Here is a 10,189-nt window from a genome sequence, read left to right on the forward strand (position 1 = left end):
CACAACCTTTTCTACTAGAATACTTTATTTAGGTTACTTGAATAGTTACTATTGCTTATTTATAAATCTTTTTCATATAAAAAAAAAGAAAAATGGATAACATTATTGCAACAACCTCCTCAGTGTTTCACCCAATAAACAAAAAAATTGTGCAATAAAAAGATTGTAAAATATTGTAACACTGTTACAATTAAAATGAAAGGTAATTTTGAAAAATTAATTATTATAAAATTATTTTGCTCATCCAAAAAGTGTAATACAACATAATATTGCTACGGTCACAACAAAAATTTACAAAGAACTAAAAAATATAATTTCTTCAGTACTAATATTATCTATTGTACAATAAAAATTCACAAAATATTGAAAATTAATAATAAAAAATGATAAAATAGCAGAAAATTTACAAAATTAACACAATTTTATTAATAAAACTAATATTCTGAACTAAATTTTTCATTAAAAATAATTAGTTCCTGTTGTCTTCATCACTTCTTCAAGGAAATCATTTACTTCACTGCAGTTACTTATGTTTTGATAAAACAGATGACACTCCGATGGTAAACACTTAAGTAGAATTAACAGGTCTTTGTATTTTAATTGTGATATCGGTTTCAGATCAACTAATGACATCAAGTACATCTGGAAACTTGACATGGTTTTTTCTCAAATTTTTTCATACATTAATTGAAAGAAATTCTTCATCAACATCTCTAATTTATAAAATAATTCATTAATATTTTCTTACTGAATTTAATGTGAACAAATTATGACAGGATTATTGGCTGCTTATTGAAAACTTTCATGTAAATAAATGGAAATGTATTACTGTACAGTGATTTAAAATTCTTGAAATCATAATTCCATTTTGCAAAGATACTTTTTTGAACATCAGCAAACCAGCTGCTGTCAATTCCCAGGTGTCAGTATCTGTAAAAATTCATTATTTCTTCTTGTTTCATTCTATCAGTGCATGGACATTTACTGCTTCCATATGCGTATGGTCATCTTAACAAGAATTTATGACTAAATCACTTTATCTGTGGATGTCTGTGTAAAATATAGATAAAACACACACATACAGATTTTTGTTCTGTGCATAGCAACTATTTCTTCAGTTTTTTAATTGCTAACGTTTTGTTCAGCCAATCTTAGAATCCAAGAAGATATTTCATTACCACCATGTCAAATTGTGAAATTAATGTCTGCAACTTCCTGCAGTAGAAACTTTTAGATGTTTGTTAACAGTCGTAAACGTTTTTGTAAATCAGCTTTCAACACATTTACTGTTCTTTGCATCTTGAGTATCTTTACTGTTTGGTCATACCACTTTTGATTCCTTAAGCTGCAGTTCATAATTACTTTAAATAAATATTTTACCATCTGAAGTTAATTCACCCTTTAATTTTGTTAGATACGAATCACAGATATCGCAGGTATATCGCTATGTAAAACCACTTTTAGGACTTAAAAATGTTTTCTTAGTTTTCAAGTGTGAATAATGGCTCTCATTTTTCAAAGATAACATTTTGAATTATCTCCTCGGGTGTTTCATAGCAGGTGAATGCCATTTTCTTTTGTCTATGTCTCTAGGTTTTTATATTTTAATTGCATTAACTATGTATTAGATATGTTTAAAAACATAACTTTACTCCCCCTTATTTTTACACAATTTATGTTTTAAACTATAATGAAAAGAATTTTCTTTTGTTTTTGTACATCCATACCTCTATATCTTTCTTATAGTGTTAATTCAATGTAGGACATAATGAACTGTGTTTTTAAATTGTGAACCTTTCTAGAATCCCAGTAAGCCTTAAAAATGTCTGTGTTGTAATTCAGTAATTTTTTGGTAGCAGTTTGTTTAACATATATATGGAGGCATAATTTCTTTTGCAGCCACTTTGCCCTTTTTAATTGATTGCTTTCACCCGATAAGTACTTCTGTTTACTAATATTACAAGTCTCTGTTCAATATTTTTCTCTCATTTTTGACCTTGGTGTCCAGTAACTGTTTTACTTATACCTTTCAAATAGGTTAATGTGTTTCTTTCTCTGAAGTATTTTCAAAGTCACTTAAATACAAATCTTTTCTAACAAATGTGACTAACTTAAAATTTTGAGAGCAATTGGGAGAAGCTGAGCTTCCCTTATGGGCTTATTCATTTGAAAATAAACGACATGGTTCATTTACATTAATTTTCTATAGCAATTGTTTTACCTGTTTTTGCACAATTACAGTTTCAATAAACTGAAACCTTGATAACTGTGCAACTAGCCGAAAAATTGAGAATTTTAACATGTTTGTTAAAATTAACAATTTCAAAATAAAAATATGCCAGGATAAAATTACCCACATTAAAGCAGGAATATATATATATATATATATATATTATTATAACCCTCTGTAACCCACAATATGGATTACGTGGATGTTATAATTAATTTCTTAATTAAAATCTTACCAATGATTCTGAGCATATATTTATTATTTTGTTTAAAAGTTGATTTTTCAATTTCAATTATTCAACAATCAATTTCATGATAAGCTGCATGTTACTGGCCTTGTAATTAGCCGTATTACTGTGGAGTAACCTTGTAACAGGTCAAAGCTTGAACAGGGGACCTAAAGAAAGTGACACAAAGATTTTCATAATCTTTGAATGTAAGCCAAAGTACAGTTGCAATTAGCATGCAAAACATCATGTTGAGCAGTCCAGTGAAACTCTGACATCATCAAAACTTATTGTAGTGAAAAAATACAAACATTAGGAAAAATTAGCACATTTAAGAGATTCTTTGAACAGCTATTGAAATATTTATGTTAACTGAAGACTAAACCTAAGAGTATAAAATGTTACTCACTTTCATCCTGATTTAATATTAATATTATTAATAATAATAATATAGTATATTGTGGGGTTTGTTGCTAAATGACAGTAAATAATTTCAAAGGAAGTATCTGAGTTAATAACTGAATTCAGAGATATTCCATTTCCAGTTAGTCATTTCATACTAATTTTTCTAAATGTCCTCCTCAAATATTTGATTTAAATGATTGTTGTTTATCCTAGATTATTCTAGATACAACAACAGAATTGTTTAATATTTCAGTACATGATTAAATTGTACTGTAAAATTCGAACAATTTTCTTTTCAATATTTCAGGACAGGCTTGCCCTATTCAGTTTTATCTGACAGTGGTAAAAATTCCTGGTATGTTCCAAGTTTTTTCAAAAATCTATTTATTTTTTTAAAAAAATTAAGAAATAGATATGATTACATAAAGGCAACTCTATGGGGTAAATAAAATCAAATGGGAATAAAATTATTTCATTACAGGTCTTTATTTTGAAGAAGAGTAGAAGTTAATCTTTTCATCAAGTAAAATCAAAATAAGATCCTTTTGGTTATATTTGAGAGATTCATTTTTCATATGTAAAAAAACAAATACTGATTTCTTTAAAAACAGATTATTCAGATGTCAGCAACTGTTAGTAGAAACAATTTAATTTCATAAATATAACTGATTTTTTAAATATTTAGACCTCATCCTCATCTCATTGTACCTTTTTTTATTTAGGTAGATGTATTTCTCAGTCCCCATAGTTACTAAAAGGAATAAATAAGCAAAATAAAGTTTATGTTTTTAAGATCATAATATATCATGAAATTGACATGTGATTTAATGTTTCTCTTGAAATTTAGTTGTGTTCTTTTCATAAGTGAGGAGATCAAAAACTTACATCATAAAAATAAATTTTTAAGTGAGATCATACTTAAAAAGAAGGCTTTTAAATGAATGAACTAGAGAATGATTGTTTAGCAAAAAAGAGTATCAATGAATGCCAGCAATCTGAGCAGCCAGCCAATCATCTTTTTTTATTAACTTTTTTTAATGATATAAGTAATGGGCATCAACAAAAAAAGATTTAGTCGTTCTTTAGTTGTCCAGTGATGAGCATGTATATATATATATAAATACACCTTTTTAGAGTAAAAATAAAATGTAAACCATAAAATATGAATAGTATTTGTAGAAAAATTTTCAGTAAATCTAAAAATGGAAAGACAATATTTATCATGAAATAAAAAAAAAACTATTTTAATTTGACAAGCTTTTTTTTCTTATATCTGTAGGCCGAAAGTATTTTTGTTTGTCCACGTATATTTTTATTTTATTAATTGTGTTGAGGGTTTATACATAATAAATTAATTTTCTTAAACACTTATTCAGTGATTTCTATATATATATATATATATATTTTTTTTAAATGTTAAAATACCATCAAAATTTAAATACTACTTTTTTAAATTTGATTTTTTAATACAAAATAAATTAAAATACGATTTAACTAATGTGTGATTAATTCTCCCGTATCACTTGTTTTCGTTTTTTCAGGTATTAATGATACTATATTTGTGAATTAAAAATGGTAATCTGTAATATCTCTAGTAGTATGCTGGAATGGAGAATAAAACAATAACCACAACAATAATATTAACCTTAGATTACAATCAAATTTTAACAATAATATTAACCTTTATTAAGATGTTGTCTGCTGGATCGGATCCTCTGTACGCCTCATCTGAAGTTCGTCGTGTCCTAAAGTTAGCTGAGTCAAGTTAGGTGAGTCAATTCGGTATGTCAAGTTCGGTGGTTCAGTACGCCTATCTAGTTCTGCTTGTCGGTCTAGTTCGGTGGGTCATGTCCGGTGGGTCCAGTCCACTACCCAGTCCAGGGTCATGTCCGGTGAGTCAAGTCCACTACCCAGTCCACATTTCAGTTCAGAGGCAAGTTCGGTGAGTCATGTCCGGTGGGTCGTCCAGTAAGTCAGTTTCCGTATGTCACTTACAGGATCTGTACGGCTGATTGGGTCTTCTATCTCCCATCTGTACGCCTGATTGGGTCTTCTAACTCCTATCGGGTGGGTCGGGTCCTCTTCAAAAGACAAAACCGTCTGAAAATAAAACATAAAAGGTCAGTATTCCGTTATCAGTTTGTACAAAAAGTTTATCTTAATTTTTATTTCATATTACGTTAAAAAAAATTCAGTTCTTTCGATGGTATTTTAACATTTCATACTCCTTATGTATTAGATTTAATAACGTATATATATAAAAAAAATAACGAAGACAAATGTAATTATTAATTTATTATGTACGTCCCCGACACATTTAATAAAATAATATATGAACTTGGTTTGATAAATTTAATTGTAATTGGTTGGATTTGTGGGAACAAAGATAAGTTAACATTACCAGTTCTCGGGCAAACCTAGTCTGTTAAAAAATAGGGATTACGTACTTTTTTTTTCATTCATACCGTTATTATTTTGTATATTATCAGTAAAATTTATAATTCTATTATTAATTGAAGAAATATGTTTATAAGATGTCTTTTTTTTAATTGGTCACAGTTACACATCTTTCATCTGCAAAAAAAATTATAAACACATTAAAATAATACAGATTATTTTATAAATTACGATTGTATAAATTATTTTATAAATTACAATTATATAAAAGACAAATAAATATTACCTAGATACATTTTTTACAATATAGACAAAATGAAAATATTTTAAAATGTTAGGCATGCAATTTATTATTCAGTTGCCTTTTTTTAAGTAGGACTAAATAGTAGACAGTAGACAAATATTTCATAGTAGTAAGAGCTCTTATTACTATGTGCGAGCGCTAGGATGTCGGTATAGCGGATCGTGACTCCTCGGCTCGGGTTAAATCTGTAGGAGGCGGTTGACTGGGGGAACTCAGGTAGGATCAATGATCCTGGGCATATCCAACCGCCTGCACCTTGCGAATATTGAATGGCGTTACTTTATTCATGGAAACTTAACTTTCACGATTTCTGTGGCAAAGAATCCACATAAAAATGCCCATCTAGGAGAGCCTTTGGCTTCGCAAGCGTAGCGAAGGAGCGTTGAGTTTAGTGATATAATATTTGGTGATAAAGGGGAAAGAAGAAAATTCTAAAATCTGGATCACAGAAGCTGCAGGAGGACCTGTTAAGGAAACAAAGAATTTTGCTATGGGACTGTTCGTTGAAACCGTTCAAGATGATGGGACGTATAAACATTGAGGTGTTACCACATAGTACGCAAAATAACTTCAAAGTAGTAGTTGTGTGAAGAGATTTGTTGAACACCACAGAAGACGAAATTGTAGAGGAACTCTTATGGACAAGGAATTGTTGCATGTCGTCGACTAAACACACGACGCAACGGAGAAGTATAAGAAAAATAAAAGCTGGTTTTCATTACAGATATTTTCCCATTCATCACTATTGCAGTATTTTGAATATCAGAAATTCGAACATACAGCGGCATGATGCACTAGGAAACGGATCTGTCCTTGTGACACATCCGGATGACCCGTGCAGGGATCAACCGGTTTGTGTCAACTCCCATGGGCATCACTCTGCGAGATCGTGAAACTGTACAATTTGTAAGGAGGAATTAGCAATCCAAGAGATAAAGACTATTTAAAACGTCAACTACTTTGAAACTAGAAAAGTCACCAAATGTTGCGTCTTATGCTGAAGTTGCTGCAGCTCCTGCAGATTCCTCTGTCGCAATCTCTGAAATGGCACCAGATCTAGCGAACATGGAGACACGTATCATCAATGACAAATTGAAAAATTGTCCTTTACAGAAACTACTCCAAAACCAACACAGAAAAAAAGTAGAAGTCTCCAAACAAAAATTGTTCCAGACCTGAGAATGAGCTCTTGACCGGTAAAAATAGAAGGAAAGTAAACTAAACAGCATAAGTCGTTTAAACAATGCACCGACGGTAAAAGTTGAGATAGGGAAAATTCCCATTCAGGGAATCAGGAAAGAAGACGACGTGATGATGACTGTTGGAAGAGAGAGTGATGGACAAACATCAATGGAGCCCAGGAATGCTCGGAGGCCTCTAAAAGAAACAGCGAGCTTTTTAGCCGCCCCATGCAATGCTCACTGGCTCAGTACCATCTAATGCCGACAGTAAAGTATCCTCCGGTAATCTATTACGAAGATGGATTGGATGATTCCATTTCAGAAGGCTCAGACAGCCTGGAACACTCTGGAATCAGAGGTGAAGGCCATCAGGAAGTTGGAGAAAAGAAACAAATAAGGATGGCATAAAGGTAAATCTATGCAGTCGATATGTGTGTAATAAGTTTTATAAGTTCTTCGGATTAATTTTATGAAAGGATGAGTTTTTAATAAAAGGACTTTAAAGCAGTTTTGATAAATTTTTTATTTCTTTATAAACGAAATATGTTTTTTTATTGGCAAGAGCTCTATACACACCCTCAACATATCGTGTTTTAAGGTTTTAATGTACTTTGACAAGTCTATTTTTGGATAATCTGTTTGACAAGACTAGTTTCTTGTGACTAGGTCGCTAGTTATTTTAACAGGAACGGAAAGAATTTTTTTATGTTCTCTTTTTTTCGGGAAAAAGTTAATGACCACGGCAGTCGATGCCCGTATTCCCAGAAAAAAAGTTATTTAGTTACACTTTTGTATTTCTTTAATTTTCTAGGTTTATTTTTTTCAGATTTGTCAAATTATTCTCCGTTGAAAATATGTATATATAAAATAGAATTTTTTGCTTATTTAAAATTATAATTATACATACTATAATGTATATCTAAAATATATTTTGATAATGATTATAACTAATATATATATATATATCGTCTATTTTTAAAACCACATAAACCAAAATGTTTAGTTTTTTAATTTTGCATTTTCTAACAGTTTGAATATCATACGATTTAAGACCAGACAGATCCTTTAAAGCCTCCGGTCTGTTGCAAAACCAGATAACTTTCCAGTTGACCTTGAATCACAGATGATACCGCATAGCTCGAATCCTTGTTGAGGTTATGTAATTAATTGATCTGAAAGTTGCAATCTGTATTCTTAGTGTCCGCCAGTGGCGATTCGTAGCTAAAATTCGTGGAGATGCTGCTTTAGAAAATTTTTTTCTGGGCCTTTTTAAAGCCACAGTTAAGTTTTCTGTAAAATAAAAGAATCGAAATAAAAATGAATCAAATATAATAGCTGGAAGCAGGATAATAATCTAATTCTACATTTTTATCACATTCAAGAATATGTTACACGGTTTTTAAGCATATTATGCTTAAAACCGTAGTCGGTTTAGCCGAATAATAATAAAATGTCAATACAGATAATATTTTTTTAGTATAATTAGATAACTTAAAATGTTAAAAAAAACACTATAGTCCAATGGTGCTTAATTTAAATTTCTATGTACACAGAAACAAATACATAATTTTTTTATACTAATTACCTTCTCTTTCGCCCTTTCAGCCTGTTTTTGTACAGATTTGGCAATCAAAGAGCCCTTGCTTTCCGCCATCTTCTGATCACTGCTGAAACAACTTTCATATTCCTTCCATCGACTAAACTAGAAAAGGAAACAAACAAGGAACATTACATACACATGTAGAGTAAAAAAAATTACCTTCCACCAGCACGCCAGGCTCGGCATTGCGGGAGCGACAGCGCTCTCTCCCCTTGGCGTATGAGCACAACAGCCAAACACCACTCCGCTGGAACTGTGAAGCGTACTGTTCTATACAAAGATCTTTGTATCTTTTTCATTAACTGGTGGATGGCTACTGACATTAAGCTTCCACTGGTGTCCACGTTTTGGTATAACAAGTATTATAATTTGTGGTTATTTTAATAATTAATAATTGGTCTGGAGTATTATTCTGAAGTAGTTTAACGGAAAAAACAAAGCTGTTTGTGATTTATTAGGATTTTTTTCTTTTTAAATAGGTGTAGATCTAAAGTTAAGAAAGTAGTTTTATAACATTAATTTTTATAGCCGAAACAATCTTAACGCAGGTTATTTACTGTAGATGCAGAGCCTAATTTTAGCAATTTGCTTGTGCAAGCCTATGCTATTACTTTTTATGTTTGGTTATTCTCTATAAGCCTTCTAGTGCTGTACAATTTAATATTCCTTTGTTATTCATATTGAGAAATGTTTGATTTAGCAATAAATTTTCAGTTTATAAAATATGCCTACATGTTTTGCAAATGACTAAAGCCCACGGTTTTCTCACAAATATGGAGCTCCCGGAATGCCCAGAAGAATAACTTGCCATCATAAAAAACAGACTTACGAGTGCAACAAAATTACATGAAACTGACACGATAATTTTATTGTAAAATATACAGAAGCCAGTATTCCAAGAAAAAATCTTACTGTTATTAACAGAAAAGGAGCTTGTTCCTTGTCCACAAAATATTTTATTTTTAAAGTCCGTAAGAGAGAAAAGATTAAATATGCCACAAGGCCTTTCTTGATACACTGTAATCAAAAAATAGTGTTATTAATGTTATTTACATTATAATAATGCTTCATAATAATGTTATAATGACGGTCAAAGAAAGTTTTTTCATCATATTTTTAGACCGCGGTTCAACATTGGTTTTAGTAGGCCACGGGTTGACGAATTTTTAACCTGTATTTCTTTGAAGGAAAAAATAAAACGTGTGAAAAATACATCATATTAAAGCGACTTCTTATAGGAAAAGATATTCATCTGCTGAAATACAAAGCCTTTTACTATCTATTGTAAGAAGAAAGGGAGAATCTTTTAACTATTTGGTTGCCAAAAATTGTACCACTGCTTAACAGAACTTCAAATTACAGAATGTATTAGAGAAATTCGCTTTGCCTGTGATTTTTGGGGCGGGGGGGCAAAGCATGAACATAACCGTGGTTGGAATGTTTTCTGCATTTTGCTCCCAAAAATGTGAAACAATTGCTACTCGTTTTGCGCCTGTCTACTCGTTTCTGCCTACAGACAGTTTTCGCATTGAAAAATGAATTAAAGCTAAGAATGTTATATTGTTTACCCTGCGTAGTACGATGTTATTTTATTTCCAGATTTTGGAATGTAAGATTCCAAAATTCTCATTAAAAGATATCATATTTGATTGGAAGAGTTGTCCAAACAGCAATTAAACCTCCCGGGAAGTGGCATTTCACCCTCCAAAATGATTAAAATTCGGTAGGAACAAGATAGATACTAATACGTGGTGAGGTCAATTGCCGTAATGACATTAGAAAATTTAAAAGTATTTGCGAACCTGGGAAAGTCATTAAAGGTGTTCCTCAGTAGAATATGATCGAA

General features: G+C 31.0%; 1 long non-coding RNA gene across 1 annotated transcript in view; it reads right to left on the minus strand.

The window, feature by feature from the left end:
- LOC142320159 (uncharacterized) overlaps positions 1–8,516 on the minus strand; it is a 30,481-nt gene extending 21,965 nt beyond the window's left edge. The window contains exons 1-2 of the long non-coding RNA XR_012755300.1: positions 8,329–8,516; positions 4,543–4,961 (exon numbers count right to left, since the gene is read on the minus strand). This is a non-coding gene — a long non-coding RNA (uncharacterized LOC142320159). The remainder of the gene's footprint in view (positions 1–4,542; positions 4,962–8,328) is intronic.
- Positions 8,517–10,189: the final 1,673 nt, after the last annotated feature.

Source organism: Lycorma delicatula, chromosome 2 (genome assembly GCF_047948215.1).
Source record: "Lycorma delicatula isolate Av1 chromosome 2, ASM4794821v1, whole genome shotgun sequence".
Classification (NCBI taxonomy): Eukaryota; Metazoa; Arthropoda; class Insecta; order Hemiptera; family Fulgoridae; genus Lycorma; species Lycorma delicatula.